An 8,132-nucleotide genomic window follows, 5' to 3' on the forward strand; every position below is an offset into this window, starting at 1 on the left:
TAGCGGTGTAATTGATTTAGTTGCTCGTGTTTTATGATAAATTATTGTCTTTACAAATTTATGGCTTAATTTTTATCCATATATAAGTTTAGATATCTTATTCTAGTCCGGGGTAGAATTTGCCTAGAATGAATTTCAGGGTTTAGGTGTGGGCCCCTTTGGCCTATCTTTGGCCAAGACTTGTGTTATCTTTTGTAGATTTATTTATGCATGATGTACCCTTATTAATTCTTATTTTGGGACATTGAATAAGTTAGATTCTTATTGCTTACTCTATCTTGATAATTGAAAGTTCATACTAATTTCGATAAGTTTTGATGGATAACTAATGTGATTTATTGATACGTCTTATGATTATAATTTTTCTACATGGTCTACGAATATGGTCAAAGGATATAAGTTTGGGTTTTGTTCAAAAATTTTATGATGATAATGATATATAAGTTTCGGTTTGAGTCTGACCCTTAATAAAGATAATGATATGCAAGTTTTGGTCCAAGTCCGACATTTGATGATGTTGATGGTACTATTAAGTTAAAGTTCAAATCCGGAATTTTGGGAGTTATTCCTGTTATGATATGGTTTGGATTGATTCTTAGTTATGGAATAGTATTTGGTAATTCATGGTTATTGGGTTATTTACTTTCCTTGATTGTTCCCTCTATGCTTATAGGGGCTTATGTTGGGTTATTTAAATTTCTAAATTATTTATTTCTGGGGGCTAATCTAGTAGTTATAGTTGTATGATGTTTATATTACCATTTCATATGTATTTATTTATTTATGTACATCTGTTTTGGTGCTTATTTCAAAGTTTCCCCTTTTTACTATGATGTAGCTTATTTTATCTTGTATTTTATCATATTTATATCAATATTTAGCTCAATCAGTAGATGATGCTTACTGAGTACCTATGATTTTGGTACTCATACTACATTTTTGTACTTTTTTGGTGAAGATTTCAATACTAGTTATAGTCACTAATTTAATGATTCGACAAAATTGATTTCGGAAATTGGATGAGCTCTTAGAGTTAGCGTTACCCTTTTTCCTTCTATGTATCCATGTCTAGTTTCATTTTTGAGATACATTATATTTAACTATTCAATACCTATACTTTTATTGTAGTATCTCTTGTACAAACTTTATTGAGTATTGGGATGTTTATTTCCCTTTTATCTATTTAATATACATTTATGACTGGTTTATTTATGTTTAAATTCCTTATATGTTGATTTCCCACTTTTAGGACATTTTCCACCAAGTTAGCCTATTGTATAGAGCTTCAGGCTTCTATTTGACTTACGTACTAGTGGGATAATGAAGTTTCCATGATGACTTATAAATTGAATCGTGATAAATTAGTAGCAAAGCTAGGTTCCTCCAATATGGTTGGTAGAAGAGCAAGTGACTAGTAGAGTCCAGCAGATCGAAATGATGATGGCTTGTTCTTAATTTTTAGAGGCTATCAGACATTCTTAGAAGTTCTTAACTTCTTTCTCCCATTTTATGATAAGAGTATGAGTTGTTTTATAAAGAATTCCTTTGGTTTTACTCTTTTACAAGTGGATAGGACACGTGTTATGTCTATACAAGGTAAGTGTATTGAGATAAATCCTAGGGGTCCTATCGTTATTTGTGGATGACCTAGAGGTTATGGATAGATTAAGGAAATGTCCCTAGCTAAAGAATAGGATAGGGAGCCTTCGTCAGATCCTATCCATACTCCCAAGCCAAAGATTTTTTTCCCTAGTAAATGGAGGCTAGGGAATAGCCAAGGCTCCATCGGGGTTTATTTCTTCATCAGTACTTAGGGATGATTTTGTTTATACATTTCACCATCTAATAGTTCAAAGTCTACAGATCATACTAGTATTTAGATAGGTTGAAACCTATAGTTGTGGCTCCCAAAGTTGAGGTCCCTCATTTACTAATGATTGTTTAGCTTCAAATTGCTCTGTCAGTGGTTTTCCAACCTACTTTGTCTATTAAAGAGTAGAGGTTATTGGTTAGATTCTTGAGATTAGATCCTTCTAGATTTTTCGATGCACCGAAAGATTGTTTCTATGAGTTCTTAATTGCTTATGAGGATATGCTCCATAATTTGGGACTAGTCGAGACTCATGGTATGGATTGCACTACTTTTTAGTTGGACTTTACTGCTCGACATTGGTGGACAGATCATCTTGATTCCAGGCTAGCTAGATCTTCCATATTATCATAGACTCAATTATTCAATATCTTTTTGGAGAGTAATATGCCCCATAGCCTTAAAGATATTTTGAGGTATCAGTTCTTTAGGTTGGAGTAGGGCTCCATGATTATTTTTTTGTATTAGGCCCAATTTAGTTAGTTGGCGAGGCATTCTACTTCTATTTTGACTACTTAGCATGAGAGGGTTCGCTACTTTATAAGAAGATTAAGACTTTCTTTTCCAATGTCTACTCAGAGTTTGGTTGTTGCGGGTAGGTATTATGGGAGGTTTTTTATCATGCTCAGGTTATGGAGGAGATACATCTCAAGCCCTAAGTGGGCAACATTAAGAGGTTGAGATATTAGGGTACTTTTATTAGGAGTCATAGTGGTTTTTGATTAAGAAGTAGTGGTTTTTAGGGTAGGTACCCTCTGAGTCTATTGTATCAACCTCAAGGTTAGTCTAGTATGCCTATTCAGCCAACTATGTAGATTACCGATTGAGATTAGTTTAGTTTCTATTTTTGTCTTGGCTAGGGTAGTATTTGGTCTTTGAGGGTTCGACTTCTAGTTATACTAGTCACGGTGGTTATCCATGTTAGCCTAATCTTCTATATTTAGTATTGTTCCAAGGGTATGTTATGGTTGTAGAGCTTTTAGTCAATTCTTAAGAGAATGCTCCATCCATACCTCATCCATGGAGTAATGGTTCCTTCACTTTAAAGTATTTCACTAATTTCAAAATTTCTACCCCTAGCTAAAAGGGGTATATATAGTCTTAAGGGTGGTCCCTAGGGTACTTGTGGATGTACTCAAGAAGGTCAGACAGTAGATCAGTCAAGAGCTCAGCTGGGTGGCTAGTGTGGTCAGTTGTATGTAGTACCTACTAGACTCGAGGCCGAGTCTTCAAATATTGTTATAATACATATGATCTTGGGATGCCGTTAGTCATCTTTTGACTTATTTATTTTTGGATCCATTTAATCACATGTGTCTTCTTATTAGGCAACGTGGGTAGAGTTATCTAAGTACTCATTATCTATGCCTTTATATGCCTCTACTCTTGTAGTTAGTATATAAAAAGGGTTTTAGATGATATGTTGTTACTGTTATAGAGCTTGATACTCATATTAATCTTATTATTTTACACATATTGGATTTTGTTGTAATTCTAGACATGAACTGGACATCCCACTATACTGTGATCCCAGATTATTTTCCTAAGCCCATTATCTTCTCTATGCCAGCATACCTATAGTCGTATGGTATGGAGTAGTTAGTCATAGGCTATAGGGATTATTTTTTATATTCATACTAGTTGGCTTATTTTGCGGTGTTATAAGACTTAACTCACTTATATTTGTGATGTTAGCATGGAGAGACTATTTTTTACTGTATCCCTATAGTTTATGAGTTTCCTAAGGTTTTCCCTACTCATCTAACTAAGCTTTCTCTTATGTATAATACTGAGTTTGTTATTAATCATGATTTAGGACCCAACTTATTTCTATGGTCCCTTACTATATCGCACCTACCGAGGTTAAGGAGATAAATTCTCAGCTTTAGGTGTTCTTGGTAAGGGTTTGATTAGATCTAGTGTGTCTCCTTCAGATGCTCCTACGTTTTTTCTAAAGAAAAAAGATGGCTTATGCGTATGTATATTTATTATAGGCAGCTTAATAAGGTAACAGTGGAGAACTTGTATCCTATGCCTCATATTGAGGATTTATTTGACCAGCTTCAGGGAGCAGTAATGTTCACTAAGATTGATTTAAGGTCTAGCTAGCAACAATTTAGGATTCATGTTGAGGATATCCCAAAGACAACTCTTAGGACTAATTATGACGATTATCATTTCCTGGTAATGTCTTTTGGATAGACTAATGCCCTAATCACGCTCATGGAGTTGATGAATCATGTGTTCAGGAGTTACTTAGATTCTTTTGTGACTATTTTCTTCAATGACATCTATATGTATTTGAGATTTAGAGAAGAGCATATGAAATATTTGAGGATTATGCTCCAGTGTCTAAGAGATAATATAGTTTTTATCAAATTCTCTAGGTGACAGTTTTTACTTGAGTCAGTGACATTCCTTTGGCATGTGGTGTCTAAGAATAGAATTATGGTAGTCCTAGCAAAAGGAGGTTAAGAGTTTATCTTTTATTACAACATCGATATCTAGATTGATTCAAAAGGAGGTGCCTTTATGATGGTCCAAGGAATATTAGTTGAGCTTTGGAAATCTCAAGGGATTTCTTACTTTAACTCCTATTTTAGCTCTTTCTATTAAGGGTGAGGGATTTACCATGTATTGTGATTCTTATGGTGTTGTTTGGGTTGTGTGTTGATGCAATAGTGTTGTATTATTTCTTATGCATTGAGATAACTGAAGGTGCATAAGAGCAACTACCCTACTCATGATTTCAAGTTGGTGGTGATAGTATTCACGCTTAATATTTGGAGGCCTTACCTTTTTGATGTGCATTGTAAGATCTTCACGAATCATCATAGTCTTCAACATCTTATAACCCAAAGAGAGCTTATCTAGGATGCATATATGGATGGATTTTCTTAAGGATTATGGCATCTCTATCTTGTATCATCCTGATAAAACAAATATAGTTGTGGTCACCTTGAGCCAGAATGCAGTGAGTATGGGTTGCTTAGCTTGTATTTTGGGTTCTGTGAGGCTGTTGGCATAAGATATTCATTCCTTAGCCAATTTGATGGTACAACTTGACATTATAGACACTAGGAGGATTCTTACTAATGCTTAGGCGAGGTCTTTACTATTTGAGTAGATTTGGAGTCTTTAATTTGAGGATAGAAGCATGTGCATCTTCTATTAGCAAGTGTTGAGTGGAAAGTCCAAGAGATATACCATATATTTTGAGGATGTCTTAAGATTTCATCACCATATTTGTGTTCTGAGGGTTAACGACTTGATTTGATCAATTTTGCATCAGGCTAAAGCTCAGATATTTTATTCACATGGGCACAACTAAGATGTATACATATTTGATGTAGCATTTTTGGTGGAGTAATATGAAAAGAGACATATCATACTTTATAGCTTATTTTATATGTTGTTAATAGGTGAAGGTCGAGCATCAGAGAACTAGTGGCTTGATTTAGAGATTGCCTATTCCTAAGTGGAAAAGTAGATTGCCATGGACTTTATTATTGTTTTTCCTTGTACTTCCCATGGTTTTAATACCCTTTAGGTCGTTATGGATCGATTGACCAAGTCGGCATACTTCATCTCTATTTTGATTTCCTTAAGTATTGAGAGGTTGGCCTATATTTGTGTTAGTGATATAGTCTATTTTCTTGTTGTACCTATATCCATCATTTTATCCTAGAGTTTGGTATTTAGTTTTAGCTTTTAGAGTGTTTTTCCAGAGGAGTAGGGTACTTTGGTGGATCTTAGTACAACCTTTCATCCTCAGACCAATGGGTAGTCAGAGTGGACTATTAATGTTCTTGAGGATATGCTATGAGCCTACGTTATGGATTTTGGATGTTAGTAGGAGCAGAACTTAGCTTTGGTAGAGTTCACGTATAATAATAGTTATCATTTGAGTATTGAGATGATACATTTTGAGGATTTTTATTGTAGATGATGTCGTTCTCTGATTTGGTGGTTTGAGATTTTCAGGATTAGACCCCATGGTACTGACTTGCTTTAAGAATTGTTAGATAGAGTTAGTGAAAATCAAGAGAGGTTGAAGGAAGCTTAGAGTACGCAAAAGCGTTATGCAGATCATTGATTTCGTGCCTTGATATTCAGAGTTGGCATCTGATTATTACTTCATGTATCGCCCATAAAAGGTGTGATGAGGTTTGGGAGGAAAGGAAAGTTCAACCCCAGATATATTAGACCCTTTGAGATCCTTGACCCAGTTGGTGAGGTGGCTTATGATTTTGCCTTACCCCTTAATTTTTATATTGTCCATTTGTTTTTCCATGTTTTTATATTGCAAGATAGATTCCTGGCCCTTCTCATGAGCTTAGATAGGACTTAGTTCTGTTGGATGAGTAGTTGACCTTAATAGAGGAGTTGATGCTCATATTGGCTAGTGATGTTAGTCAGTTAGCACTAGAGAGATTCCAGTAGTTAATGTTCAGCGGAGGCACTACCTAATAAAGAAGGCTACTTGGGAGATTAAAAGTGAAATATGAACCTAGTATCCTCACCTGTTTGAAGCTTCAGGTTAAATCTAATCATTTACATTCACGACTGAAAGTTCATTTAATAGTGAATATTATAATGACCCTCCAGGTCATTTTTTGTATTTTTTCTCATTTTCACAATTTAGAGATTTCCCAAAACTGCCCCAAGTCATTTAAGACTGATGAAATTAAAATTTTAATTACTGGCCAGTTTGTTTAGTTTTGAGAGCCAATTCTCTATTTTAAAGCCATTGTTGGTTCAAATTGTCTACCATACAGAAATTTTAGTCAAACGAACTCATATGCCATGGTTGAGTATTCCAAACACTTTAGAATATTGATTTTAGGGTAGGTGGACCCTTGGTTTAGGCCCCGAGGCTCCCTGACTTATTTCGAGCAATTAGTTGGATGTTAAGAAAATGACAAATAGTCGTGGGACCTATTTCTCATCGACACAACCTTAGATGGTATTACGACTTCATTATTGGGTCCAAAATGTCAAATTTGATAGGATAGCATAGTCTGTTTGCGTTTACAGGATTTTTGATGAAACCTAAGTGGTTGACAAAGACTCAAAAATATTCCAAGTCTCTCACTGGTTTATAATTTCTATTATGATGGATGAAGTGGCCTATTAGTAACTTTATTTGAGGGAGCTTTAGCAACCCATTAGGTACTTTAGCGACCCTATCTTAGCCAACATGTACCGCTTTAGTGGCACCTTGGGTGCTTTAGCACTTAGCGCCAAAGTGGCCCAAGGTCCACTTTAGTGGCGTAGAACATGCGAATGGCTATCACTTAAGCGGCACCCAGGCACTTTAGCAATGACTGCTAATGTGATCCAATGTTTGATTTTGTGGAACCTGGTGCTTATATATTATGACCCTTTCGGTCATTATCCGTACTCTGCTTATTTTCGTCGATAAAGCTACTCCATAGCTGTTCCAAGTCATTAGTTACATGCGGGGACCGATAGTGTAGTTACCTAATGGTTTGTTTGGGGAAATTTTAGTATGCCATAAGTTAGATCTTGCTTTATTTGATACTGGATCCACTCATTCTTATATATCTGCTAATTATGCACCACGGTTGGAGTTGAGTAGGAAATCATTATTTATGCCATTGTGTGTATCTACTCTCGTAGGTGTTTGTTTAGTAGTGGATGGGGTATGCAAATCATGCATCATGATAGTTAGTGATGTTGATATTTATTCTAATCTTTTTATTCCTGATATATTAGATTTTTATGTGATTCTAAGCATGGACTAGGCATCCCACTATCATGCAATCATGGATTGTTTTGCCAAGACCATTACCTTATCCATGCCCAGTGTGCCCCCAGTCATGAGGAAGGGAGCGATTAGTCACAAGCCGATAGGGATAATCTCTTATGTATGTACTAGATGACTTATGTCGAGGTGTTGCAAGTCTTATATCTCCTATGTATGTAATACTCATGTAGAGAGTCTAACACTTAACTGTGTTCCTATTGTGTGTGTTTCTTGATTTGTTTCCCGATGATCTACCAAGAATCCTTCCTGAGTATGAGATTGAGTTTGCTATTGACCTTGAGCCGGGTATCCAAACTATTTGTATGGCACCTTATCATATAGCTCCCATAGATCATAAGGAGTTAAACTCTTAACTCCAGGATCTTCTTTGAATAGGGTTCATTAGAACGAGTATATCCCCATGGGGAGCCCCTATTTTGTTTGTAAGGAAAAAAATGTCTCAAAGTGGTTGTGTATTAATTAAAGGTACCA

Source organism: Capsicum annuum, chromosome 6 (genome assembly GCF_002878395.1).
Source record: "Capsicum annuum cultivar UCD-10X-F1 chromosome 6, UCD10Xv1.1, whole genome shotgun sequence".
In the NCBI taxonomy this organism is placed as follows: Eukaryota; Viridiplantae; Streptophyta; class Magnoliopsida; order Solanales; family Solanaceae; genus Capsicum; species Capsicum annuum.